Below are 27,355 nucleotides of genomic sequence, written 5' to 3' on the forward strand. Positions count from 1 at the left end.
TTCCTTTCAGCTAGAGCAATGTGATTTATTTCCCAAGTAGTATTGATTTTCTGGGCATAGAACTGGTTTTTTATTGGGCTTCCCTGGTGGCTCAGATGGTAAAGCTTCTGCCTGCAATGCGGGAGACCCGGGTTCGATCCCTGGGTCAGGAAGATACCCTGGAGAAGGAAATGGCAATCCAGTCCAGCACTCTTGCCTGGAAAATCCCATGGATGGAGGAGCCTGATAGGTTATAGTCCATGGGGTCGCAAAGAGTCAGATGACTGAGCGACTTCACTTTTTCACTTTCATTCTGGAACTGTTAAAGGTAAGTTCCAGATGTTAATTCAACAAAGGAGCAGGAAAAAAAAGCTGGGAGTTGGTACTAGCTCCTCAACTAAATGCAGGGGATATGAGACACATTACATTATAATGCTCTCCCAATAACTGCTTCAAGTCACCAAGAATCCAAATCTCCCATGACAAGTGAGAGGTCTTCAGTAGGGCTTTGGTCAGATGAGCAGAAAGGAGGAGGATGTGTCTTGGACCAGGATTCAGAAGCCCTGGTTAAGTACTACAGTCCTGGACCTGCACCACGGAAAGCAGAGATAGTCTCATATGCCTCACTTCTCCCATGTAAATGAATGGGGACAGGTGTAACAGATCAAATGAGGTGGAAACAATCTGAAAAAATTGGGGAAGATGCCAAATGGTCTTACTATTAGAAAGAGCATGGGTTCCTCTGTGTGAAACTGTCAAATACAAATGTGTTCCTGCATGACTCAGTTTCCTTATCTGTAAAATGAAAATTATAATAACATTCCACAGATATTCTGAGAATTAAATGAGAGAACATATGAGATATTCTTAGAAGAGTGCCTGGCATAGACAGAGCAAATGCTTAAAAACATTAGCTATAATCTTTAGTACAAAATGGCTTTATTTATTTAGAACTGTGGATCCCTAGTACTGGAGAGTCCCTAGATGTTACATAATCATTGCATAAAGTGAAAAACTGGGATACATTAAGAAGGAATAGGCTATTGCTCATAGCATCTGCCTTGTAACTAGTGGTGCAGTTAGGCTCAAAGCAATAACCACTGAAGGATGGTTGAGATTGGACTTGAACCAAGCACACAGCAGCTCTGAGTACAGTGAAAGGCAAATCTCTCTACTAAAGGTTAAATGGTTTGTACACTAAATATGACATGCATGGGGGCAGAGAGTCTGTCTCTTCTCTATGCCTGACTGGTTCCAAAGTTCTTGTTATTGTTCAGTTGCTCAGCTGTGTCCGACTCTTGGTGACCCCATGGACTGCAGCATGCCAGGCTTCCCTGTCCTTCACCATATCCCAGAACTTGTTCAAATTCATGTCCACTGAATCAGAGATACCATCCAACCATCTCATCTTTTGTCATCCCTTCTTCCTCTGCCTTCAATCTTTTCCAGCATCAGGGTCTTTTCTAATAAGTCAGCTCTTCACATCAGATGGCCAAACTATTGGAGCTTCAGTTTCAGCATCAGTCCTTCTAATGAATATTCAGGATTGATTTCCTTTAGGAATGACTGGTTTGATCTTGCAGTGCAAGGGACTCTCAAGAGTCTTTTCCAACACCACAGTTCAAAAGCATGAATTCTTTAGCGTTCAGACTTCTTTATTGTCCAACTCTCACATCCTTATATGACTACTGGAAAAACCATGGCTTTAACTATATGAACCTATGGCAACCCACTCCAGTGCTCTCGCCTGGAGAATCCCAGGGATGGCGCAGCCTGGTGGGCTGCCATCTGTGCGGTCGCACAGAGTCGGACACAACTGAAGCGACTTAGCAGCAGCAGCAGCAGCAGCAGCAGCAGCAGCAGCAACAGCAGCAACAGCATACGAACCTCAGCAAAGTAATGTCTCTGCTTTTTAATGTGGTTCCACAGTAGGTTCCCCTCAAATATTTGAAAGATGGGCAAAAGGAGGGATGGGATGAACAGGTAGTGCGTTCAACACAATCCTCTTACAGAGTGTCTATCATAATATAGGCTGGTCAACATTAAGGCAGTCTATATGAAAGAAAAAGGAAAGTCCCAAAGATGTATGTATTCTTATACCTTCATTCATTAAGTACTTATTCAATGTTCACTATAGGTAAGGCACAATGCAGAAGTTGTTTTATGAGTAAAGGTTTGTGTATGTAATTACAGAAATCTAACCAACTTTTCACAGGAAGAAGCTGGCCTATTTGGACTAGAATTTAGTCATAGAGGACATAAATAATTATCAATCTCTCTAACTGGCTTCTACAGGACACTCTTCTCAGTACCCAAACTTCAGCAACGCCATTTAAGTGTCAAGACATTTGTATTAATATCTAAGGAAACCAAAGGAAACTGAAAGTCTTATTCAAAGGATGTAATTGTACCAGACAGTTTCCAAGGGATTTAGAAGCATGTAATTAATTACAATAATACCTTACAACAAATTCATCCTGATGGAAGGAAGATCTGGGTGACAATATTGAATTACAGACGAGTTTTAAAGAAGAGGAGTTTTATTAGAGTAATTCAAATTAAATGCTAATAAAATATTACCAAGTAGAAATCCTCATAGGACTACTTTAATGACTAGAATCACTCAAAATCAGTATGTAGTTAGGATACAAATAGATGCAAGTAAGGCATTTGAAAATAGCCCTTTCTCTTAAGCAGGTTAGTGTGTTTCCTAGCAAACTTATTTACAGTTTTCATTTGCTTGGTGGGTCCCTTCTCCATAGATAAAGTAAACTTCAGATTTGCCTCAAAAAAATTATTAAAGACCATTAATCAATAGGCTACAAATGGATGACATTGTTGGAGAGAGATCCAGGGCTCTGTCAGATGGCTGCAGCCAACTACATCTCAAGTTATTTTTAAATGTGGGTTTATACTCCTCTGTTCATGCACATTATCACAAGAGGCTCTGTCCATGCATACAAAGCAGGAAAGAACTGAATTCAACCTGCTGAATGGAGCAGGAGAGTAGGTGGAGGGGAGTACCTACCCTTTTCCCTCTTCTTTTCTCTGTTATTTTCCTTTCCTCCCCTATCTGGTATTCTTGGATACACTCTGTCAGCTTGTGCAAACTGAGGAGCCTGACAGCCTTGACTCAGGAAAGACACACGTGCAAACATGTTTTGCAGCCTGTGCAGAATGATCAGACCTTGGTGAATGAGTTAGTACATGTCCAAAGCAGTCCAGAAGCTGCAAAAAATGATCCATGTTACTCATCCGATACAACCACTGGTGAGACAAGAAAGGCAACCTCTCCATTTTACAAGTAGGAGAGGTTACTGATGCAATCAAGGCCACACCGTTAGAAATGATAGATCCCATTGTCAAGTCCAATCCTCTCACTCTTGGTCTGCGGCAGTGGCCCCATACCACACCGCCTAGAACTTAACAAACTTTTTTTTTTTTTTTACACACCCCTATGGTAAACTGACAAGCCCTAGCATCGATCTCTTACATCCAGAGGAAAAAGAATCCTGGGTGGGGAAGGATTCATAGCCCTCGGCCTCACTGTGATTTCACAAGGGACTTATTATGTTCTGGAACAGCCACTTTTCAGATGTTAAGCAGTTTTACTGCAAATGTTCTTCTGCTAGTGAAAAACATGGTTTGGGGGCAATGTCGAAAGAAAATTACCTATTGTTCTAAAGTTTGCTTCTGTGCTAAGGCTCTTGAGTCATGTCTTTGAGATCCCATGGAAGAGTCTGCCAGGCTCCTCTGTCCATGGGCTTCTCCAGGCAAAAATACTGGAGTGGGATGCCATCCCCTTCTCCAGGGGATGTTTCCGACCCAGGGATTGAACCCCATCTCTTATGTCTCCTGTGTTGGCAGGCAGGTTCTTTACTACTAGTGCCACCTGGGAGCCCTTCTTACTGAAGTTGAGATATTAAACGGGGGCAGGAGTGGCTTAGGCTTGCAGGTCTCTCATTTGAAAGGCAACTAAAATATATTTTGCAAACATAAAATTTAACATAAATGCCTATAAATTACCTTCAAGATAGCGGCATAGAAAGACATGCGCTCATCTTCTCCAGCAATACCAAGATCGCAACTAGCTGCTGAACAACCAGAGACGGAAGAATGTTGGATCCCACCAAAAAAAGATACCCTGCATCCAAGGACAAAGGATAAACCCAAACAAGACAGTACGAGGGGCGAAACTGTGTTTAGAATCAAAGCTCAGATCCGCCTGAGATGCTCAGAGGGTGCAAACGAAACCTTGTGCACAAAGAACTCAGGGAAAGGAGCAGTGACCCTCAGAAGAGACTGAATCAGACCTGCCTTTGAGTGTCTGAATGTCTCCTGCAGACGCATGGGTCAGCAGTGACCTGCCATGGGAACTTGGGCTCTGGTTTCAGCAGATCTAGAAAGCGCTTAGACTTCACTGGAGGAGGTCACCATTAAGCACCACCATAGAGCCACCAAGCAGACATCCCACAGACTGGAGAACAATTATAGCAAAGAAGTTCTTGCACTGTTGCAAAAGTTCTAGGGCCCACAATAGATTCTTCAAGCTGGAGATCTGGCAAGGGACTGAGCCCCCCAGAAAAACAGATTTCTTGGAGGACACAACAAACCTTGTAGGCACAAGGTCCAGGAGAAAGGAGCAGTGATCCCACAAGAGACTGAGCCAGACTTGCCTGTGAATGTCCAGGAGTCTCCAGTGGAGGCATGGGTCCATAGTGGTCTGCTGTGGGGTCAGGGGCACTGATTACAACAGTTCTGGGAGCCACGGCATGCTGGCATAAGTCCTTTGAAGGAGGTTGCCATTACTGCCATTATCCCTACCACAGTTTGGTCTCAGGCCAAACTACAGGGAGCAAACATAGCCCTACACATCAGAAGAAAATTGGATTAAAGGTTTACTGAAAATGGCCCAGCCCGCCAGAGCAGACCAAAAACTAGCTGAACACACAGCTAGTCACTCCCACCAAAAAGCTTCCAAAAGCCTCTTATCCTCATCTATCAGAAGCCAGACAGAATGAAAACCACAATCACAGAAAATGAACCAAATTGATCACATGGATCACAGCCTTGTGTAGCTCAATGAAACTATGAGCCATGCAATATAGGGTCACCCAAGACGGACAGGTCATGGTGGAGAGTTCTGACAATATGTGGTCCACTGGAGAGGGGAATGGCAAACCACTTCAGTATTCTTGCCCTGAGAACCCCATGAACAGTACAAAAAGGCAAAAAGATATGACACTGAAAGATGAACTCCCTAGGTTGGTAGGTGCCCAATATCCTACTGGAGAAGAGTGGAGAAACAGCTCCAGAAGGAAAGAAGAGGCTGAGCCAAACTGGAAAAAAATGCCCAGTTGTGGATGTATCTGGTGGTAAAAGTAAAGTCTGATGCTGTAATGAACAATACTGCATAGGAACCTGGAGTGTTAGGTCTATAAATCAATGTATGGCAAGAGTGAACACAGACATTCTAGGAATCAGTGAACTAAAATGGACCAGAATGGGTGAATTTAATTCAGATGACCATTATATCTACTACTGTGGACAAGAATCCCTTAGAAGAAATGGAGTAGCACTCATAGTTAACAAAAGAGTCCAAAATGCCGTTCTTGGGTGCAATCTCAAAAACAACAGAATGATCTGTTTGTTTTCAAGGCAACCCATTCAATATCACTGTAATCCAAGACTATGCCCCAACCATTAATGTCAAAGAAGCTGAAGTTGAATGGTTCTATGAAGACCTACAAGACTTTCTAGAACAACAAAAAAAAGATGTCCTTTTCATTATAGGGGACTGAAACACAAAAGCAGGAAGTCAAGAGACACCTGAAATAAAGGCAAGTTTGGCCTTGAGTACAAAATGAAGCAGGGCAAAGGCTAACAGAGTTTTGCCAAGAGAATGCACTGGTTATAGCAAACACCCTCTTCCAAAAACACAAAAGATGACTCTACACATGAACATCACCAGATGGTCAATACCGAAATCGGATTGATTATATGCTTTGCATCCGAAGAGGAAAAAGTTCTATAAAGTCAGCAAAAACAAGCTGACTGTGGCTCAGATCATGAACTCCTTATTGCCAAATTCAGACTTAAATTGAAGAAAGTAGGGAAACCACTAGGCAATTAAGGTATGACCTAAATCAAATCCCTTATGCTGCACAAGGGAAGTGACAAACAGATTCAAGGAATTAGATCTGACAGAGTGCCTGAAGAACTATGGACAGAGGTTTGTGACACTGTATAAGAGGTGGTGATCAAAATCATCCCCAAGGAAAAAAAAAACGCAAAAAGGCAAATGGTTGTCTGAGAGGTCCTTGCAAATAACTGAGAAAAGAAGAGAAGCGAATGGCAAAGGAAAAAAGGAAAGATATACCCATGGGAGTAAAGGGTTCCAAAGAGAGCAAGGGGAGATAAGAAAGCCCTCCTAAGTGACCAATGGAAAGAAACCAAGGAAAACAATAACATGGGAAAGACTACAGATCGCTTCAAGAAAATTAGAGATGGCAAGGGAACACTTCATGCAAAGATGGGTACAATACAGGACAGAAACAGTATAGACCTAACAGAAGCATAAGATGTTAAGAAGAGGTGGCAAGAATACACAGAAGAACTATACAAAAATGATCTTAATGACCCAGATAACCACGACAGTGTGATCACTCACCTAGAGCCAGAAATCGTGGAGTGTAAAGTCAAGCAGGCCTTAGGAGGCATCACTACAAACAAAGCTAGTGGAAGTGATGGAATTCCAGTTGAGTTATTTAAATCCTAAAAGATGATACTCTTAAAATGCTACACTCATTATGCCAGAAAATTTGGAAAACTCAGCAGTGGCCACAGGACTGGAAAAGGTCAGTTTTCATTCCAATCCCAAAAGGGGGCCAAATAATGTTCAAACTACTGCACTATTGCATTCATTTCACATGCTAGCAAAGTAATGCTCAAAATTCTCTAAGCCAGGCTTCAACAGTATGTAAACCAAGAACAAAAAATGAAGATAATGGCACCTAGTCCCATCACTTCATGGCAAATAGATGGGGAAACAATGGAAACAGTGACAGATTTTCTTTTCTTGGGCTCCAAAATCACTGCAGATGGTGACGGAAGCCACAAAATTAAGAGATGTTTGCTCCTTGGAAGAAAAGCTATGACAAACCTAGACAGCATATTAAAAAACAGAGATTACTTTGCCCACAAACTCCATATAATCAAAGCTATGGTTTTTCCAGTGGATGTGACAGTTGGACCATAAAGAAGACTGAACGCTGAAGAATTGATGCTTTTAAGTTGTGGTGTTGGAGAAGACTCTTGAGAGTTCCTTCGACTGCAAGGAAATCAAACCAGTCAATCCTAAAAGTAATCAATCCTGAATATTCATTGGAAGGACTGATGCTGATGCTGAAGCTCTAAAACTTTGGCTACCTGATTCAGAGTTGACTCATTACAAAAGACCCCGATGCTGGGAAAGATTGCAGGCAGGTGGAGAGGGGGACGACAGAGGATGAGATGGTTGGATGGCATCACTGAATCGACATGAGGTTAGCAAGCTCTGGGAGACAGTGAAGGCCAGGGAAGCCTGGCTTGTTGCAGTCCATGAGGTCGCAGAGAGTCGGACAGGACTGAGCGACTGAACAGCAACACTCCCTTCTTTTTTGAAAAACTGATTCCATTTAATATTCATGGTACTCTATAACCACAAATACTATACTATCACGGGAGGATTATTTTTTCATTGGAGGCATAGCAAAAATCTGATACAATTTTATTAATTTAGGTTTGGGGAAATCTCAGAATTGGGAAGTCTGTAAACAGTCTTGATATTATAACATTGAGTGTTTCCCACATTTGGATGGCACTAGAGTCTCAAGGAAGGGCTTATACTTAGCAGGCTGTGAGAACCACTATCAACCAACCCCAGAGACTAAGAAACTTGGTGAGTAGCCAGTAGCCTGTTAAGTCCATGCTGCTCTTCTCCCAGAAAAGCTTAATGATAAATTCTAAAGAAGGGTAGTTTTAAAATAACTACTCCCTCCTAGCTGGGGGGTGGGATGGGGGGAACTTTTGCAAGCTGAGAGTTGCAAACTTCACATGTTTACTGATTACTCTAATGAGCAGCCAAAACTGTTCAAGTGAGAAAGTGGCCAGCAACATGGATTTCCAAGACTACACTTTGAGAAATGTAGAGATTTGTTGAAACTCCTTATAACTTTGGTTGTTTTTCCAAATCCAGTGCACTGAATCCAGCCTCACAAATCTTTGTTTAGCATTTATTATTAAGGGCAAGGCATTGGTGCCTGCTACCTTCTGACTCTGGATTCAGACTAAGACTGGACAACTTAGTCACAAGCAAACAGATATAGATAGACACACACAGAGCAAATGCTACAAGCGAACCTGTTGAGAACATCATTAGGAAGGATCTGTGAGGTCAGCAATGATTACCATAGCAACAACAGCCAATGGAAACTCCATCATTGCTACCAGTGCAATGATATGAGATCTCAGTCTCCCCTGGGAGGTTTCTGTTGGCTTTTTTAAGAGGCCAGGATAGACTTTGGTCTGCTTTTGTCCCTGGGAGAGAAGAATGAACTCTTTATTAAAGGTTTCTCATAGTCCACATATAAAACTGAAACTAAAGGTTCAGGACTCTATTATTCACTAATTTGCTTGTTTTTGAACAGTCATCAGAAATTGTTCAGGGAGTTCCCTGGTGGTCTAGTGGTTAGGATTCAACACTGTCACTCCCGTGGCCTAGGTTTAATCCATGTTGGGGAACTGAGATCCTGCAAGGCATGTGTTCAGCTCTAGCCTATTAAAAGCCATCCAGTCACTCACTGGGAAGGTTCTCTGCTACATTAGACCAAGTTGTTCCATTTGGAATCAATGCTCATCTGATACTGTGATCCAAACTTAGAGCAAACTGTCAGCCTGTGAAATGATCTGAATGCACTTAAATGATCTCTAACAATCAAGCCAAAATAAGTACTATTTGAGTTAAAAGCATATGCAGACATATTTTCCTTTGAATGTACTAGCATCTCATGGTTGAATACTAAGAATGTTTAGTAAATATGCTGAACATAAGTCAGTTTAAAATTTGAATTTGATGATATGGTATTCACCCTGAAGACAGAATGTCTTAGAAGGCATTTTAGAGATAACTTAGTACATCTTCATAGCTAGGATATGAAAAAAAATGTACATTTCATTTACTGAGTAGATAAATATGTGTGATAAACGTAAAATACACATATACACATACAAAATAGTAGAAGAATGTTCACTGAAGTTTTAACAGTTATCTGTAAACAGAATTACACATAATTTTATTTTCGTGTTTTGACTTGTATTTTCTGACTTTCTTCCTTTACAAGGAGTTGAATTTATTGTTACCCTGTTTATGGCACATTATTATCATTGCTCTTACAAGGTTCTCTTTTGCTTTATTTATTATTTCCCTTTTTATCTCCCCACTTCTCACCCTTGTCCCTCACACAACCAACTCTGAGAGGTTTAACTGGTACCTCTTCTGTATCTCCATTTCTACTAAGACTATAAGCTTGAAAGCAGATAGCCTCATTTTGTGCACTTACAGAAATGAGTATCATTTTGTGGGCATGTAATTTAACTTGTACTGAATCTCATTTTTCTTACTCTTTACATTTGGCACTATGCCCTTAAGATCCAGTCATGTTGATAAATGTTCGTCTAATCAATTTTCTCTAACAGATGCACAACACTCCTTTATGCTCTTTCAACTAAATTTGAACCAACCACTTTGTTAGTGAAGGACAACCAGTTCACCTCCAAGTCCCTCTTCAGTTCAGCTCAGTTCAGTGACTCAATCGCGTCTGACTCTATGCGACTCCATAGACTGCAGCATGTCAGGCTTCCCTCTCCATCACCAACTTCCAGAGCTTACTCAAACTCATGTCCATCGAGTCAGTGATGCCATCCAACCATCTCATCCTCTGTCGTCCCTTCTCCTCCTGCCTTCAATCTTTCCCAGCATTAGGGTCTTTTCTAATGTGTTGGCTCTTCACATCAGGTGGCCAAAGTATTGGAGTTTCAGCTTCAGCATCTGTCTGTCCAATGAATATTCAGGACTGATTTCCTTTAGGATTGACTGGTTGGATCTCCATGCAGTCCAAGGGACTTTCAAGAGTCTTCTCCAACACCACAGTTCAAAAGCATCAGTTCTTCGGCGGTAAGACTCCCTCTTACCATCACAATAACCTTGCGTGAATACACTCACGTCCTAGTATGGTGCTTTACATACACACAAGGCAGGAGACATAAGAGACGCAGGTTCAATCACCGGGTTGGGAAAATAACTTGGAGGAGGGCATGGCAACCCACTCTAGCATTCTTGCCTGGGAGGCAAGAGGAGGAGCCTGGCAGGCTACAGTCTATAGGGTTGCACAGAGCTGGACATGACTGAAGCACCTTAGCATGCACAAACGCATACATACACACATATATGCTGCTGCTGCTGCTGCTAAGTCGCTTCAGTCGTGTCCGACTCTGTGCGACCCCATAGACGGCAGCCCACCAGGCTCCCCCGTCCCTGGGATTCTCCAGGCAAGAACACTGGAGTGGGTTGCCATTTCCTTCTCCAGTGCATGAAAGTGAAAAGTGAAAGTGAAGTTTCTCAGTTGTGTCTGACTCTTAGTGACCCCATGGACTGCAGCCCACCAGGCTCCTCCATCCATGGGATTTTCCAGAGTACTGGAGTGGGGTGCCAGTGCCTTCTCTACACACATATATCCATAAGGGACATATGTATATGTGTGCATATGCATATATATATGCATGTGTTTATATATACACACATATATATTATATGTATGTGTATGTATATATATATATATATATATATATATATATATATATATATATAAAACAAAGACATTTTCATACATCTCCAGAGAAGAATTTCTGGGTTATGGGTGTGAGTGGCCCTAATTCAAACACAGGCTCTCCAAAATGGTAGCATCAGTCTATCTCCTATTAACAATGCATGAAGGTCTCCAAAGTCCCAGAAACACTGGGCATAACTGAGATCTCTAAAATGCTGTACATGCCATTATTGATTTAATTTGCATTTCTCTCATCACCAGTGACTTGGAGTATCTTTTCCAATACTTTGATAGCCTTTTGAGTTTCCTCCTCTTTAACTGCCTTTTCTAATCCTTTGCCCAAATTTTCTACAAATAACATGTATCACTTTAAAAATAATCTCCTGCCTCCAGTGAAATCAGCTGAATAAGACAGGCATGAGAGGCAACTAGAAAACCCAAACGTGAGGACAGATGGCAGTTAATCCATCTTCTGAAAATAGCAGTGACTCAGTAGTCAACAGAGAATCTGCTAACTGCACAGCAGTAACAGGGACAGCAGCAACGGCTGATGTTATGTGAAACACATCCACTCCTGTGGTCCCTGGCTTGTAGTAGATGCTCATTAAACATGACTCCCCTCCCTTATCTTCTTGGATTACCACAACAAATCTGTGAAAAGGAAAATTGTGTATTATTTTTAGTCCCCTTTAATGGAGAACAAAACTGTCTGGATGGATGCCCTGATGAGTGTGAGAAGCATGACTAAGGCAGGTGCTTCCAGCTCCTCCTTTCATTTCTACTAGGAGAGTAAGCTTGAAAGCCTGGACATAAGTGGAGGCTCCCATCTCCTCAACTTACCAGCATGTGGCCTTAGGCAAGTCAAGCCACTTTTTGAACTTCAGTTTACCCCCATCAAATGAATAATGATGGCATTTTCCTCAAGATGTTGCACTGAGGATTAAATGAATGATTTCCTGTGAGCCATGCAGAATAGCGCCTGACACCCAGTAAGTGCTTAGTGAATATTAGCACTTAGTGAACATTAGCTTGTCTTTGGAGTATGGAGACTCTACTAAACTGACACCATAAATGGTCTTTCATAAACACCCTCCAATTATAAGTTTTTAAGAATTTATTTTGAAGGATTAAAGGCAACATAGCATACGAACACTTTATATCTGAAATACTGCATTTCATTCTAAACATTTTTCATAATACACCTTTTTCCAATTTGGCTTTAAAAAATTATCTTGAGGAGGTAAACATTTTTGCTTGAAATTTTCTGGGGGGTTTCTTTTTTTAGGTCTTCATATCTCTAGTAACACATTCAAGGATTGACTAGATAGAACTGTTGGAAAATAGGCCTCCATAAGGAGTAGGCTAGCACTTCTGTCCTCCTTGTACAAGGATATTCTTATTCATATTTCTATCCACTGAGGTAAGAAAGGATGTCAACTAAAGCAAAGCAACTAGTGGTAGCCGTGGCCTAAATAAAAGCAACCTTCATTTTTCTCAGCTTTAAAATATAAAATAAAATTGAAGTGGGTAAAGCAGGGGAATCAAATCAAGCACGTGTTACAAATACTAGAATTAAGGGAACAGCAGCAACAGAATGAGAGCCCCTGGATTCTTATGTAAGTGGTCAGAACTCACTGAATTGCAAAAATCAGCATCATGGTACAAGAAGAGCTAGTGTCTTAAGTCCTGGTTCCTTTATGTTATAACAAGATAGGATCTGATGGCTTATTATGTCTCTTCTATGGGACTCAAATTCCTTACTGTAAGATGAAGCATAGGACGAAAATATCCTTTCTCTTCACATTTTCTTTCAGCCCTAAATTCTAGGACCTACATTTAAATTTTTAAAAATTTCCCACATTATTTATAATGATACATTTCCCAGCAGATATAACACTATGTTAGTGAAAGTAAAAGTGTTAGTTAGTCGTGTCCGACTCTTTGCAACCCCATGGACTGTAGTACACCAGGCTCCTCTATCCATGGAATTCTCCAGGCAAGAATACTGGAGTGGATTGCCATTCCCTTCTCCAGGAGAGCTTCCCGACCCAGGGATTGAACCTGGATCTCTTGAACTGCAGGCAGATTCTTTACCACCTGGACCACCACAAGTGGTTCAACTCTTCTTTCTCTGTAACTGGAACGCACACATGAGAATCCAGCTGCTGCATCTAATTGGATGAGAGATGTTGAACTTGAAGAAAATGACCAGATACTCCTTCCAAAAGCACTGCCTTATCTATGCTTTTGCCAGACATGCTGCTGCTGCTGCTAAGTCACTTCAGTCGTGTCGGACTCTGTGTCCCACCAGGCTCCCCCGTCCCTGGGATTCTCCAGGCAAGAACACTGGAGTGGGCTGCCATTTCCTCCTCCAATGCATGAAAGTGAAAAGTGAAAGTGAAGTTGTTCAGTCGTGTCCGACTGTTCGCAACCCCATGGACTGCAGCCTACCAGGCTCCTCCGCCCATGGGATTTCCCAGGCAGGAGTACTAGAGTGGGGTGCCATTGCCTTCTCTGTTGCCAGATATGGCTCCCCTGCAAATGTAGGCTCAAAGATGTGAAGCTGCTTCTTTCTCCATGTGAATTTTCCCTTTTTCCCAAGATGGACCTGAAAAGGATAAAACACCCAGTATACCCCAGAATTAATCATCACAAATACTGTGCATGCAATTGTCAAGAAGTGTCTAATACACACAGTCATATCCTGAAATCAATAAATGTGACCCTGGGAAATGCTCTGAGAGCTAGAACAAATGAGTACACACACTTCACCAAACAACACAGGGCCACTTCAACAGGTACCTCTCTGGGCCATCCGTCAAAGAAAATTACCAGGAGAAAACAGACAACATTCAGTCATCAGTGACTTTGAGCCACACGGCTTGGCTCAAAGGTTGTGGTGGGGTGGGAGATGGAGTGGGAACAGATCACCTTAACAAAGCCATTTTGCTACATGGGAAATTTTTATGTGGCTCCCCCCAAAATTTAACATCCATTTTGTGATGTTACACAAAATGAGGGGGATTTACTCATTACTTAATTTTTTACATATTCAGTTAGAACTGGATATGGAACAATGGATTGGTGCAAATTGGAAAAGGAGTCCATCAAGGCTATATATTGTCACTCTGCTTACTTATATGCAGAGTACATTATACAAAATGCTGGGCTGGATGACTCATAAGCTAGAATCAAGATTGCCGAGAGAAATATCAACAACTTCAGATATGCAGATGATACCACTTTAATGGCAGAAAGTGAAGAGGAACTAAAGAGCCTCTTGATGAAGGTGAAAGAGGAGAGTGAAAAAGCTGGTTTAAACATTCAAAAATCAAAGATCATGGCATCTGGTCATTGGATGGACTGGTGCTGAAGCTGAAGCTCAAATACTTTGGCCACCTGATGCAAAGAACTGACTCCTTAGAAAAGACCCTAATGCTGGGAAAGATTGAGGGCAAAAGAAGGGGGCGACAGAGGATGAGAAGGTTGGATGGCAACACTGGCTCAATGAGTTTGAGCAAACTCCAGAGAAAGTGAAGGACGTGGAAGCCTGGCAGGCCACAGTTCATGGGGTCACAGAGCAGGACATGACTTAGGGACTGAACAACAACAACACAATTTTATAAGAGATAGGAAATAAAATATGTATAAAAGAGGCATTTTCACATGCCCCTCATCTCACAGACGGCCATCAAGTATTCTAATAAGGGAAACAGGGAATCATCTGAGAACTGACCTGAAGTCAGTTGTGCTATAATGTTTCTTTGAAAATAAAAATTTGTTTCAATGCAATTGATATACTAGGGAACCATTAGAGGATAATGAAAATTTTGTGTTTGCTTGTGAACAATTTCAACCATGAGAAACACTAGGAGACTGCAGAAAACCACACACAGCTGAACCCAAGCATCCTCACAAGCATGCATGTACCTCCAACACCCACCAGCGATCTGGCTCACCTGGTGATAACCTACCACCCAGCCACATCTGTTACAATTTCCTTTCAGTTTCCAAACAACCCTCCTTCACTACTCACAATAACTTACAACTGCAACCTTTCCAACACCCACTTCCATAAGTAAACTTAAAAACAAGTGATTTTATATTTCCCAGTCATTTAGTTCCTGGGGGGGTACCTACGACAATCAATCTTTCCTCCTTATCACCATTCTTCCTGTAACCCAGCTCCTTGTTCCCTACAGCCTTCAACAGCAGACACCAGAATTTTTTGTGTTTTTGGTTTGTTCCCCTGCTCCACCTCTCAGTGGAAAAAGAGCTGTTTTCTATAGGAAAGGAAAATACCTGCACTGCTATTAATGTGGACAAAATATATAAACTCTCACTGCAGACATACTCTCAAAGCCCTCAGGTCTTGTTCTTGTTTTCCAACAGAGTGGATCTGTCGATACAGACCTGCCAAACATCTCCCCAGAATTAAATGATGCCCTAAATTTCTTTCTTTATGGTGAAGTACTGGCGAGAATATGGGGGGAGGGAAGGGCAGCGAAGGCAGTTTCATCTCCGTTTATTTACTGATAGCAGTCAAGGGTGTGGCTGCAACTTAGTATAAATCAATGGCAATCAAAGAGGCAGATTTTCTTCGACTTTATGTGAGGCATAGAGGAAAAGCCAGTTTGTGTGTGGATGAGTAACATGTATGTGAACTAGGCATGTATGTATTCCTTGCCCTGTTCTAATCTGCTTTAGGGCAACTTCAAGGACACATGTAACATACTATACTAGATATACATGCAAAATAATAAAAATGAAGCCAAGGAGCATGTGTGTATTTATATATATGTCATATATATAAATACACACATATATAAATACATACATATGTATATGTCATAATTCAAACCCTAATTAAAGAGAATCTGTGTAATGTATAATCTTGGTTACATAATAATGAGGAAAGAAGTCAAAATGGAACCCAGGAGAAACAGATTAGGTGAAGGAAAATCAGGCAATGAAGCCCTAATCCTGGGTTCAAATACCAGTTCTGCCATTTACTTCTGGGCAAGTAATTTCCACTTTTCAAGTTTCAATTCCTCACAGATAAAAGCGAGAATACTTCCCACCTAGAGTGTTATTTTCCAGATTAAACAACAATGTTCCTAAGGTCACAAGGGGATCACAACTTCTGCACCAGAGCTCTGGTTTTATACCATGTTCAGAAATTCAGATGGTTGGGCATCCCAGAGTTCTCAGCACTCTGGGTCCGAAGGACAGAATATGGGCACACACCCATGACCCCAGACCCAAGCAGCAGTGGGACAGAGATGAGCTGGCCTCAAAGGAGTGAGAGAACTGAGAAACCCCAGGGGTCTGTACCCTGATTTCCAATCGTTCCAGGTTGGAAGAACCTTTCAGTTCAGTTCAGTTCAGTCGCTCGGTCATGTCCAACTCTTTGCGATCCCATGAATCGCAGCATTCCAGGCCTCCCTGTCTATCACCATCTCCTGGAGTTCACTCAGACTCACATCCATCGAGTCCGTGATGCCATCCAGCCATCTCATCTTAGGTCGTCCCCTTCTCCTCCTGCCCCCAATACCTCCCAGCATCAGAGTCTTTTCCAATGAGTCAGCTCTTCGCATGAGGTGGCCAAAGTACTGGAGCTTCAGCTTTAGCATCATTCCTTCCAAAGAAATCCCAGGGCTGATCTTCAGAATGGACTGGTTGGATCTCCTTGCAGTCCAAGGGACCCTCAAGAGTCTTCTCCAATACCACAGTTCAAACGCATCAATTCTTCGGCACACAGCCTTCTTCACAGTCCAACTCTCACATCTATACATGACCACAGGAAAAACCATAGCCTTGACTAGACAGACCTTAGTCGGCAAAGTAATGTCTCTGCTTTTGAATATGCTATCTAGGTTGGTCATAACTTTTCTTCCAAGGAGTAAGCGTCTTAGGACAGCAGTTTCCAAAATGGGACCAGCAGAATCCACATCATCTAGAAACTTGTCAGAAATACAAATTATCAGGCCTTATTTCATACATTCTGAATCAGGAAGTCTGAGTATCCGGGCTGGCAACTCAAGTTTAAGAACCAAAGTCTTAGGAGATTAGAGTTTTGCTTAGTTAAGTTCAAGAATTTGTATAATACCTGTTTCAAGTCAGAGTTTTGAAAAGAATAAAAAAAGAATACCAGTATCACTCTGGCCCTGCTCTACAAGTTAGTAATGAATTCACATACCCTCTGGCTATTCTGGCCACCCAGCAATGCTTGCTGCCTCCTCAGACCATTAGAGATATGGTCAATTCCTGATACAACCAAAAATGTCACAAACATGCTGATCAAATCGCATGGGAGGATTTGTGGACAGAAAGCAATGGAAGGTGTAATCCTCTTAGAATGAAAGAAGTGTGGAAAAAGAAAAAAAATCACCTATTGGAGTGTGTAAATAAGGTCTACAGTGGAAGGATGATGTGAAAATGCATCCTTCTACATATCCAGCACCAACTACTTATTTCTGCTTGTCTTCCTGCCTGCCAGTGTCTGAAATTGGGGTTACATACTTAAATAGGGCAAGCTACTTTACCTGGTGACCTTCTCCTCAACCTCCTTCCCTACACTCAAATCAACTCCAGAATTGCCAGAGTTTGAGTTTATGAAGCTCTTGCAACATCTAGACCCCTTGATTTTCTTCCTTTTCATTTATTTGCTTGTTTATCTGATTGCATTTGCACCAGTTGTCTGAGACATGGATGGGAGAAAAAAAAAAAGTGGGCAAAATAGGCTTGGTGAAGAAGAGCTACAATTACAATGGAAGCTAAAATACAGGATTTGTGATTAATGGGCAGATTTCATTATCCTGTACTGTTCTATAAGGAGTGCTGTCTCCAGTTACCAACCTGGAAAGAAAATCCGTAATAACTACAAATTGCAATGCCTGAGAGTTCCTATTGTATGCTAATGTTGCACCAAAGCTAAAATCATTCTATATTCACCGGCAGAAGGCTGCACCTCCTGCAAGGTGTTAAGATGATTGTAAAAGTCACAACAATCAATTAAAACTGCAATTATCAAACAGAATATAAAACACACTGAAAAATACCTATGGCACAGACTTACTGACTTATGTATAAACTCATTCAACAGCAAGCAGCATTTCTAATTTTTTCCACCATAATCTTTATGAGTTTTAGAAATTAAGTAATTCTTATAATTAAAGAGGAATACTCATGTTACACATAAAACCAAGCAAATGGATATACATTGTGTCTAATAACAATACAAAAGTTTCCAAAGGATATTTTTGGTTATAACATTTGTCCTATTCCCTTTAGAATAGTTAGATTATCACTCTAAACTCTCCCCAGAGACACATGTTATCTCAATTTTGACAGACATATCACATAAAAGGAATCATATGTCATGGAACATTGTAATGAGAATGAACATTGGGAATCATCTAATCCAACCCTTTCTCATTTTATGAGCAAAGATATTGAGACTCAGGAGATTTAATATTTGCCCAGGATTACACAGCTTGCCAGTGGCTTAGTGAGAATTAGCACTTTCCCTTAACTCTAATATATTGTTCTTTCCACTGCATCATTCTGCACTAGCCTTCAGGTAGAGCTAACCAAGGACCTGACTGCACCAGAAGCTCAGAGAATAGAAGCTCCTGATCAGAGTTTTCCCACTATATACTTCTCTCTATGTCTGTGTTTGGCTGAAATCTAATCATCACACGATTAAACCATGTACACTTCTTCAGGTGGTGACCCACAGATCTGCCTTGAGCATACTCTTAGGACAAGACATTTTTCTTTCAGGGGCTTGTACTAGCCTTGTAGGGATGCTGCAAGGAGGAAGCTCTCTACTAATTAGAAAAATAAAAATAAACTATGATTCCTAGGATTCAAAGAGTCAGATACAGATTCTAAGATTTTCAAACTCAGAAAAAGATGAGACAGAAGTATTTATAAGATATTTAATTCCTCAGTGACTGCCTTCCAGGACCAAATGGCATGAAAGTCAGTTAATCTGTAAATGTTCCATATGCAAGAGATCACCAATAATCTATTTTTCTAAGGGCTCTGCTGTTCAAAACCCTACAGTGTCTCCCTCATACAGAATAAAAGCTAAAGTTCTTAGACTGCACAGTAGGTTTTTTAATAATCTGTTTAACACCATTTAAATAATATTAATTACTTGCTCTTGTAAAACCCATGCTGTATTAACTACCTATTACTGTGAAACAAATTAGCCCAAAACGTAGTGGCTTAGAACAATAAATGCCCACAGAGATTCTGTGGGTCAGGAGTCTGAGAGCAGCTTTACTGGCTGCTTCTAGTCCAGGGTCTCCCATGACGTTGCAGTCACCTGAAAGCTTGACTAGGAGTGGAAGATCTGCTGCCAAGATGGCTTTCCCCATAGCCTTGCCGCGGGCACCTCCCCAAAGAAATGCTGGTCTCTTAGGGGATGGCAGCTATTTCCCTTCAAAAACAGAGACTCAGGAAAGCCAGCTTCAAGCTACAAGGTCTGCTTTGACCTAGCCTCAAAATCAGACATCATCCTCTCTGCAATATCCTATTGGTAACACAGGCCAGCCCAATCCCATTTGGTAGGGGACTATACAAAGGTGTCAATACCAGTAGGTGGGATTGTAGGAGGGCTGTTGGAGGCTAGCTACTGCACACCCCATACCAGCCACCACACTCTGCCATTCTGCCACACGGTTGGCCCCTCTGCCTCCTGCTCATATTAGAATGGTTAGGGAAAAAAGCACGTGATCTAGAGTTAGTGAAACTGGGTTCAATCTCAGTCAGTCAAAGCCTGGAGTCTGATTATGAGCAAATCTCTTAGTTTTCCCTCCTATATCTGTAACAGAAATACTATAATCCCTACTGAAAAAAGTAAGTGTGGTTACTAAATGAAGTTCAGTATAGAAAACTACTTTGTAGACTGCAGGTAAGTAAAATTGTTTCTCAACCACCACTTTCCTTCTAGGCCTGCCTGTACACCACTGTTTCTTAAACCTTCTCCTCTCCATTGAAAGTCCCAGTGTCCTCTTCTCGGTTCTGACAGCACCACATGTATTCCTACACAGTCTTCTCACACTGTGCATTTATTATAAGTATTTGTTTAAATGAAATTCACTCCTACTAGCTTATACATTTCTTCAGGTCAGAATCTCTCATATTACTATCTACTACAAAATAGTCAATAAATGTTTGATTAATCAAACTAGCATGCCTTTATCCTTTAATCACCATCCAAAGAGACAGGAAGGCCTTTCTGCACACACAGTCCATGGGATACACATGATAGAACAGAGAAAGGTTAATTTTAGTTCTAGACAGTCAGAGCATCTTGACGCCTACGATGGAGAAAATAGTTTGGCACTTTGGAACATGTCTCAGATATCAAAAGCTGAGCTCCTAGGATAAATGATGATTTTTGGAGAACTGGGGAATATGTGGCCAGCCAGTTTATCCCTCCACTGACAGAGCAGAGCCAGAGGAGTTTTGGGATAAGAGTGCAACAGGCAGAATTCTAAAGATGTACCTCCCCCTGACATTTCCTGTTCCTGGCTACTAATCCAGCCATTAATTTTGGTATTGCTCTTTAGGGACTTCACAGATGATATTAAGGTTATTCATAAGCTGACCTTAAAACAGAGGTATTATCTGGGTGGGTCCAATGTAATTACCTCAGTCAGAGAAGTCAGGAGAAGCACAGGAAAAGGAAGGTAGAAAAGATGAGAAAGGAGGGGAGGTCAGAGAGATTCAAAATGTGAGGACTCAACCCACCATTGCCGCCTTTGAAGATGGAAGAAGGGAGCCATGAGCCAAGGAAAGAACAACCCCGAGTTGACATGCAGCAAAGAAATGTGGGTCTTGGGCATCAAAGGCAAGAAACTGGGACCTTCTAACAACCAAGAAAGCCTGAAGTGAACCTTGATTTCGGTCTTATAAAACCCAAGTCTGTGAAGTCAGTTAAGTCACCCCGGACTCCTAACACAGCACTGTAAGATAATAAAATGCATGTTATTTGAGCTGCTAAATGTCCAGTAATTTGTCATGGCAGCAATGGAAAACTAATGCAAAGAGTAAGAGGGTTTCTGAAAAGAAAACAGAGCCTTCTCTCCCTATCTGCACTTTGAACCAAGTCTATGTGGGTGGGGGATAAAGCAAAAGAAACCTCAGGTGAGTTCAGAAGCTGAGAGAAGCTTAGCATGTAGCAGGATCTGGAAGGATGGAAGAGCCGGCAGCACAAGGAGAGCAGGGACATGCATGGGGGCCACCATACAGGGCTGTGCTTTCTAGTGAGATGAGGGAGAAAACCAAGAGTTTCCCCCAAAGTATCAGAGAGGAAGGCCTGAGGTATCAGCAGGGTCTGGGGCCTGGAAGGCAGAATGAAAACTTTCAGCTGTGCACTCAGCAGAACCAAAGACCGCTGGAAACCCTACATCTGAATGGAAGTGTCACAGATCTCAGAATAACACCTAATCCCAAGAAACTTACCCTGAGGGAGAAGCAAAGTAGAAAAAGGAAGGAAGAAACCCAAAATCAGCTGAGTGTTTGCTCAAACTAGTGAAGGAGGGGAAGTGTCTGGAAGTTTCTGAATTTACCATTAAGTTGGCAAGATTTCATTTTCAGCCAAAAGAGAAAAATGGAGGCTCAAGAGGTAAGAAAATTCGGTTATAAACAAAGTTTTATTTTGTATACCAAGTCTGTGACTGCTGATAATTGCCAGAGACAGATGCCATTTATCAAAATTATCTTTCAAAAGCCATACTTCACATTCATCCTATAATTTAATATCCATAATAATCCTCCAAGCCTTGCACTGCTATCATCTCTATTTCATAAGTAGAGAAACCAAGACTAAGAGACATGAAGAAAATAGTCCAGAAAGTGACAACTGGCAAATGGTAGATTCCAGATTCAAATATCTACCCACCTAGTATTTCCTCTTTGAATTCCTTTCAGTGAGTGTGCAGAAGGGATGCTACTATTTATGAAAGCATTTATAAATTCACCTGTGATTATACTACCTATAAGAGACTTTTATGAATTCTTTGGTATCTCAATAATAGCAATAGCATCTGTTAACTTATCTTGAAAGCACAGACATGCCAAGCAGCTCTAAGTGGCTTTTGTAGATCATTTAAAAATTACGATTTTCTCCTTTTTGTAGATGAGAAAAGTGAGGCCCTGACTTGTCTGAGTACACAGAGTAAGAGGCAGGCCCGAGATCTGAACCCAGGCACTCTGACTCCAGTCTTTGTGTTTACCCATGGGCTGCACAGCATTCCTACCTTGAGTCACCCTTAAGACCTAGAGGTCAACAAGAAATGCTGCACTGGCCCAGAAGAGAGATTCTGGAAGCAGCATGGAGTGGTGTTTATAGAAGAGCACTGTTACACTCTATGACTATGCTTATTAAGGTTTAGCTGTCCCTGAAGTGATCTATCTTGCTTTTCTTAACCTACTTCATTGCTTTGATGCTTAAGAGACACCATCAATTCAATAATAGCTACTGAGGTTATAAGCAAACACATTTATTATAAGTCCTATTCAAAGTTCAAAAATATTAAGAGTGTCAATAATAAGGTTGTGTATTTACATTTTTCAGCTTGTAGCACCTCCTGAAAAAACAAATGCAAGTTCACTTATCCAATACTTTCTAAAAGCCAAGACTATGGAGTCAGAGATAAATGACACAGTTCTGGTCTCACTGGACTCACAGGGATATTTTAGCCAACAGCATGTGACACTAAGTGAGCAAACTGGAGGAGCAACTAGCTGCAAGGGGACAGGCTATGAGGAAAAGCTTTCTGGAAGAAGCCATGCTATCAGAATTCAATTTGTAAGGATCGGAGAGCAAAGAGGTGGCCAAGATTTTAAAAAGAAGAGGCTATGACTTATTCAAGGGGCTGTAAACACAGTTGAAAAACTTATTTCACTGACTTCTACTGAACTAACTCCTGAATTAACACTCTCTATTCTCTCTGAAAGACATCTTGACACTCAAGCCAAATACTAATGGATTTTCTCCAGTGGGCCAGGGCACTTGATGTCTCACCCAGGTGAGGGAAATGTTTGCCAAGAGTCACTTGTATTGGTTCCCAATATATGTATGCCAGTTGTGCTTGGCTTTATAATCAAATTAATTTAATTAAACATTATATTATTTAATTAAATATAAGTCAATGAAACATGAGTGAAAAAAAAGAGCTACTGTTTCTAAGAAAACTAGGTTGAATCTTTCAAAACGACTCAAAAAGATTAACTGCCAAAAAGTTACTGTCAAATTACAAGTGAATGAGATGGCTATAAAAGACTGGAAAATATAACAACCTAGAAGATTCTGCTCTTTTATTCACTCTACTTGAAAGAAACTCAATTGAAATCATGAGACATATTATGGGTGTGGTTACACAAGAACACTGATGAGGTACTTTGACAAGCAGAGCCACATTCAAGGCAAAGGCTTTGGCCCTATATCAAAAGATTGCTGAAGAAATGCAAACACATGTTTTAAGTTAAAAAAAAAATTTTAATGTATCATTTTTAGGTCTCTATTTTAACCAATATTTGTATTAAAAATTATGTCTCAGATCAGAATGTTTACACTGTAATTTAAGAAGACTGAAGCCAGGATTATAAATAGGCAAGTATCAACAGATGAGGCTAGAGAAGTTGGCAATATAACCGCAAGGTCTGCGCACATGCAAGAACATGTGGCTTCACCCAGAGAACACAGCAGAGGCACTGGTGTGATAAGATTCCTGGTTGAGAAAGGTCATATGGGAAACATGGAGAATGCTTTGGAGAATCAAGACTAGATGCTGCTGAAGTAAATCTGTGAAGAAATGATGTAGCTTTAACTGAGGCTGGTATAGTGAGAGGAACAAAGCTTGCAGTCAGTGCATGAGATAAAGTACCTGGTGAGCTGGTACAACAGTGGTGAAGTGCTACGGCAATGGGAGCTGTCACTGCAGTCTTATGGACAATATCTGGCATAGGGGACTCGAACTCTACATATTTACAATTTTAAAGAGGACTCTTTTGGGGGTTTTAAGCAAATCGTAATGCATCACTATTTTATTGATTACATTACACGGCCCCATTGATAAGTGTCTATCTAGGCTGAAATTCTCACTTTTTTCAGTCCATCTTCACAGAGCAGTCCTGCTCTATCCTTGATTTACTTGGTCTTTCTCAGGTTGACTCAAACTCTAACCAGAAGGTTTAGGTAAGAAACCTAAATTAAATATTCTTACAATGGGAATTCCACAGCTAGTTCTTTATAAAGTCATGGATGAGATCACTGCAGCATCCATACAGAGTAATGGATATGATAAGGCTTATCTTCCTTTACTAACAGATCTAGTCATAAGAAAATAATAGTAAGCCACGTCTGTCTCATTGGATAATTACTAAATGATGCCAAACTACAAATAAAGCTACATAGAAATCTAACATTTAGATAGAAGTAAAACAATAAAATAGGTAATAGTAAATGTAATCCATGTTAAGAAAACAATGTAAGTAATTTTAAAGCAACCTCTTCAGAGCCACCTATATACATACGTGATTACTCAATAAACAGAAAGGCAAAGTGACCAAAACTGCACATGAAATGATATTTTCACTTTATAATAAAATAAATTTATAAGGTAGTTGATAATAAACAAAGTGGCTTCACATATATTTCATTAATTAATTTACCTCCTATGATAAAGACATTATCATACCATATATGAAAAAATAGACTCTATAAAGTATATAATATTTTCTAAATTTATTCTTCAAAACATCACCAGTGTTATTTTTCTAAATCCTTAAAAAAAATGGTAAGTTGAAGGGTGGCATGTTATGAACATGCAGAGGGCATACAACAGAAAATCAATGCTCAGTAAAAGCATCCAGATTGGGTTATTATCAACTCCTCTGTGCTTGTATTCACAGCACAGAATCACAATAAATGCATTCTGGAAATACTACAGAAAGAACATTAAGATATTCAAAAATGGTCACATTAGACTTTCATCAGAAGTCTAAATCCCACAGACTAGGGAATGCACATAAGACTATCAGCAGATTTTTCAGCACAAATTTTGCAGGCCAGAAAAGAGTGGCACAATGTAATTAAAGTACTAAAAGAAGAAAACTTCCAACTAAGAACACTCTACCCACAACAAATTCATTATTCAGAAGTGAAAAATTTTCAGACAAGCAAAAACTAAAGGAGTTCATCAACACTAAACTGACATTACAAAAACCTTAAATTAAAAGGACTCAAGTTGAAAAGAGCTAATTCGTAACAAGAGCACATATGAAAGAATAAATCTCACTGGAAAAGTAAATATATAGTAAAGATAATGATTAATTACTTATAAAGCTAATGTAAAGGTTAAAAGATAAAACCAGTAAAAGTAACTATGATTATAATAATTAGTTATGGAATACACAATATAAACATGTAAAATATGACATCAAAAACTTAAAATATGTAGGGGGGTGGTGAGTAAAAATCTTGAGGTTATAAAACACTTAAGTTGGTATCAATGTAAAATAGATTGTATAAATAAAATTTGCTATATGTAACCCTCATATGGCAAAAACCTATAGCAAACAGACAAAAGATAAAGAAAAAAAAATATAAACATAACCACTGAAGAAAGTCAAATGACAAAAGAGGGAAGAAAAGAAAAAGGAACAGATATGTTCACTTCAGCAGTATCTATACTAAAATTGGAACCATACAGAGAAGATTATCATGGACCCATGCAAGGATGACAGGCAAATTTGTGAAGCGTTGCATATTTTTAACAAAGAGATAGAAGATTTAAGGAAGAAACAAACACAGATGAAGAATATAATAACTGGAAAGAAAAATACACTAGAAGGCATCATAGCTGAATAACTGAGGCAGAAGAATGAATAAGCAAAATGGAGCACAAAATGCTGGAAATCACTGCCATGGAACAGAAGAAATAAGAATGTAAAGAGAGCCAGTCTCAGAGACTGCGGGGACAACACTAAACACATGTGCATTTGCATTATAGGGGTACAAGAAGCAGGAGAGACAGAGAAAGAGCATTAGAAAGTATTTCAAGAACTGAAAACTTTCGTGAGAAAGGAAATACTCACTTGAGTGCAGGAAGTGCAGAGTCCTATACAAGATAAACCTAAGGAGAAACACACTAAGAAACATATTAATCAAACTGACAAAAATTAAAGACAAAGAAAAAATAACAGCAACAAGGGAAAAGCAACAAACAACATACAAGGAACCCCCGGTAAGGTTATCAGCTGTCAGCAGAAACTCTGCAGGCCAGAAAGGAGTGGCATGACATCTTTAAAGTGATGAAAGGGAAACACTTACAACCAAGAATATTCTACCCAGCAAGGTTCTCATGCAGATTTGAAAGAGAAATCAAAAGTTTTTAAGACAAGCAAAAGCTAAGAGAATTTAGCATCAGAAAACCAGCAGTACAACAAATCCTAAAGGAACTTATCTAGGTGGAAAAGAAAAGACCACAAGTAGACTCAAGAAAATTATGAACTGGGAAACTCATCAGCAAAAGAAAACATAAAGGTAGGAATTATCCCAACACAAATTTGATATCAAAACCAGCAAACAGGAGAAGAGGAGAGCACCAATGCAGGATACCGGAACAGCACTTGAAATAAAAAGACTAGCAAACTAAAACAACTTTATCTGTATATAGACTACTCTATAAAACCTTTTGGGAACCCAAAACCAACAATCTATAATAGATACAGACACAAAAGAGAAAAAGTCATCCAAAACCCCCACTAAAGATAGATATCAAATCACAAAAGATGAGAAGAACAGAGGAAAGGAAGGAAAAAGCCATTCAAAACATCCAAAATAATTAAGAAAATGGCAATAGGCATATAAATAATGCTCCAACCAAAAAAAGAAAAAAACAAAACATGGACTGATTGGCTGAATAGACAGAAAAATGAGGCCCATATGCATGTTTTCTACAACAGACCCACTTCAGATCTAGGGACACATACAGACTGAAAGTGAGGGAACAGAAAAAAATATTCATGCAAACAGAAATTTTTAAAAAGTTAGAGGAGCATTACTCATATCAGAACAAACAAACTTCAAAATAAGGAACGTTGCAGGAGACAAAGATGGGCACTACATAATAATCAGCATAGTCAATGAAGCAGAAGTAGACGTATTTTGGGAATCCCCTTGCTTTTGCTATGATTCAGCTTATGATGGAAATTTGATCTCTGGTTCCTCTGCCTTTTCAAAATCTAGCTTGTACATGTGGAAGTTACCAGTTCACATACTGCTAAAGGACTGAAGGATTTTGAGCATAATCTTGCTAGGATGTGAAATGAATGTAATCGTATGGTAATTTGAACATTCTTTGGTATTTCCTTTTTTCGGGACTGGAATGAAAACTGACATTTTCCAATCCTGTGACCACTGCTCAGTTTTCCAAATTGCAGGCATAATGAGTGCAGCACTCTAACAGCATCAGTTCAGTTCAGTTCAG

The 27,355-nt window shown here is 40.2% G+C and overlaps 1 protein-coding gene and 1 non-coding gene across 3 annotated transcripts in view; one reads left to right on the plus strand and one right to left on the minus strand.

Annotated features, from left to right (window-relative positions):
- TMEM108 (transmembrane protein 108) overlaps window positions 1-27,355 on the minus strand; it is a 426,991-nt gene that overhangs the window by 318,415 nt on the left and 81,221 nt on the right. The gene's annotated exons all lie outside the window — the stretch shown is intronic.
- Window positions 25,533-25,638, plus strand: LOC114111164 (U6 spliceosomal RNA). Its single transcript, XR_003587262.1, has one exon. It is a non-coding gene; the product is annotated as a U6 spliceosomal RNA (small nuclear RNA).

Source organism: Ovis aries, chromosome 1, assembly GCF_016772045.2.
Source record: "Ovis aries strain OAR_USU_Benz2616 breed Rambouillet chromosome 1, ARS-UI_Ramb_v3.0, whole genome shotgun sequence".
NCBI classification, from domain to species: domain Eukaryota; kingdom Metazoa; phylum Chordata; class Mammalia; order Artiodactyla; family Bovidae; genus Ovis; species Ovis aries.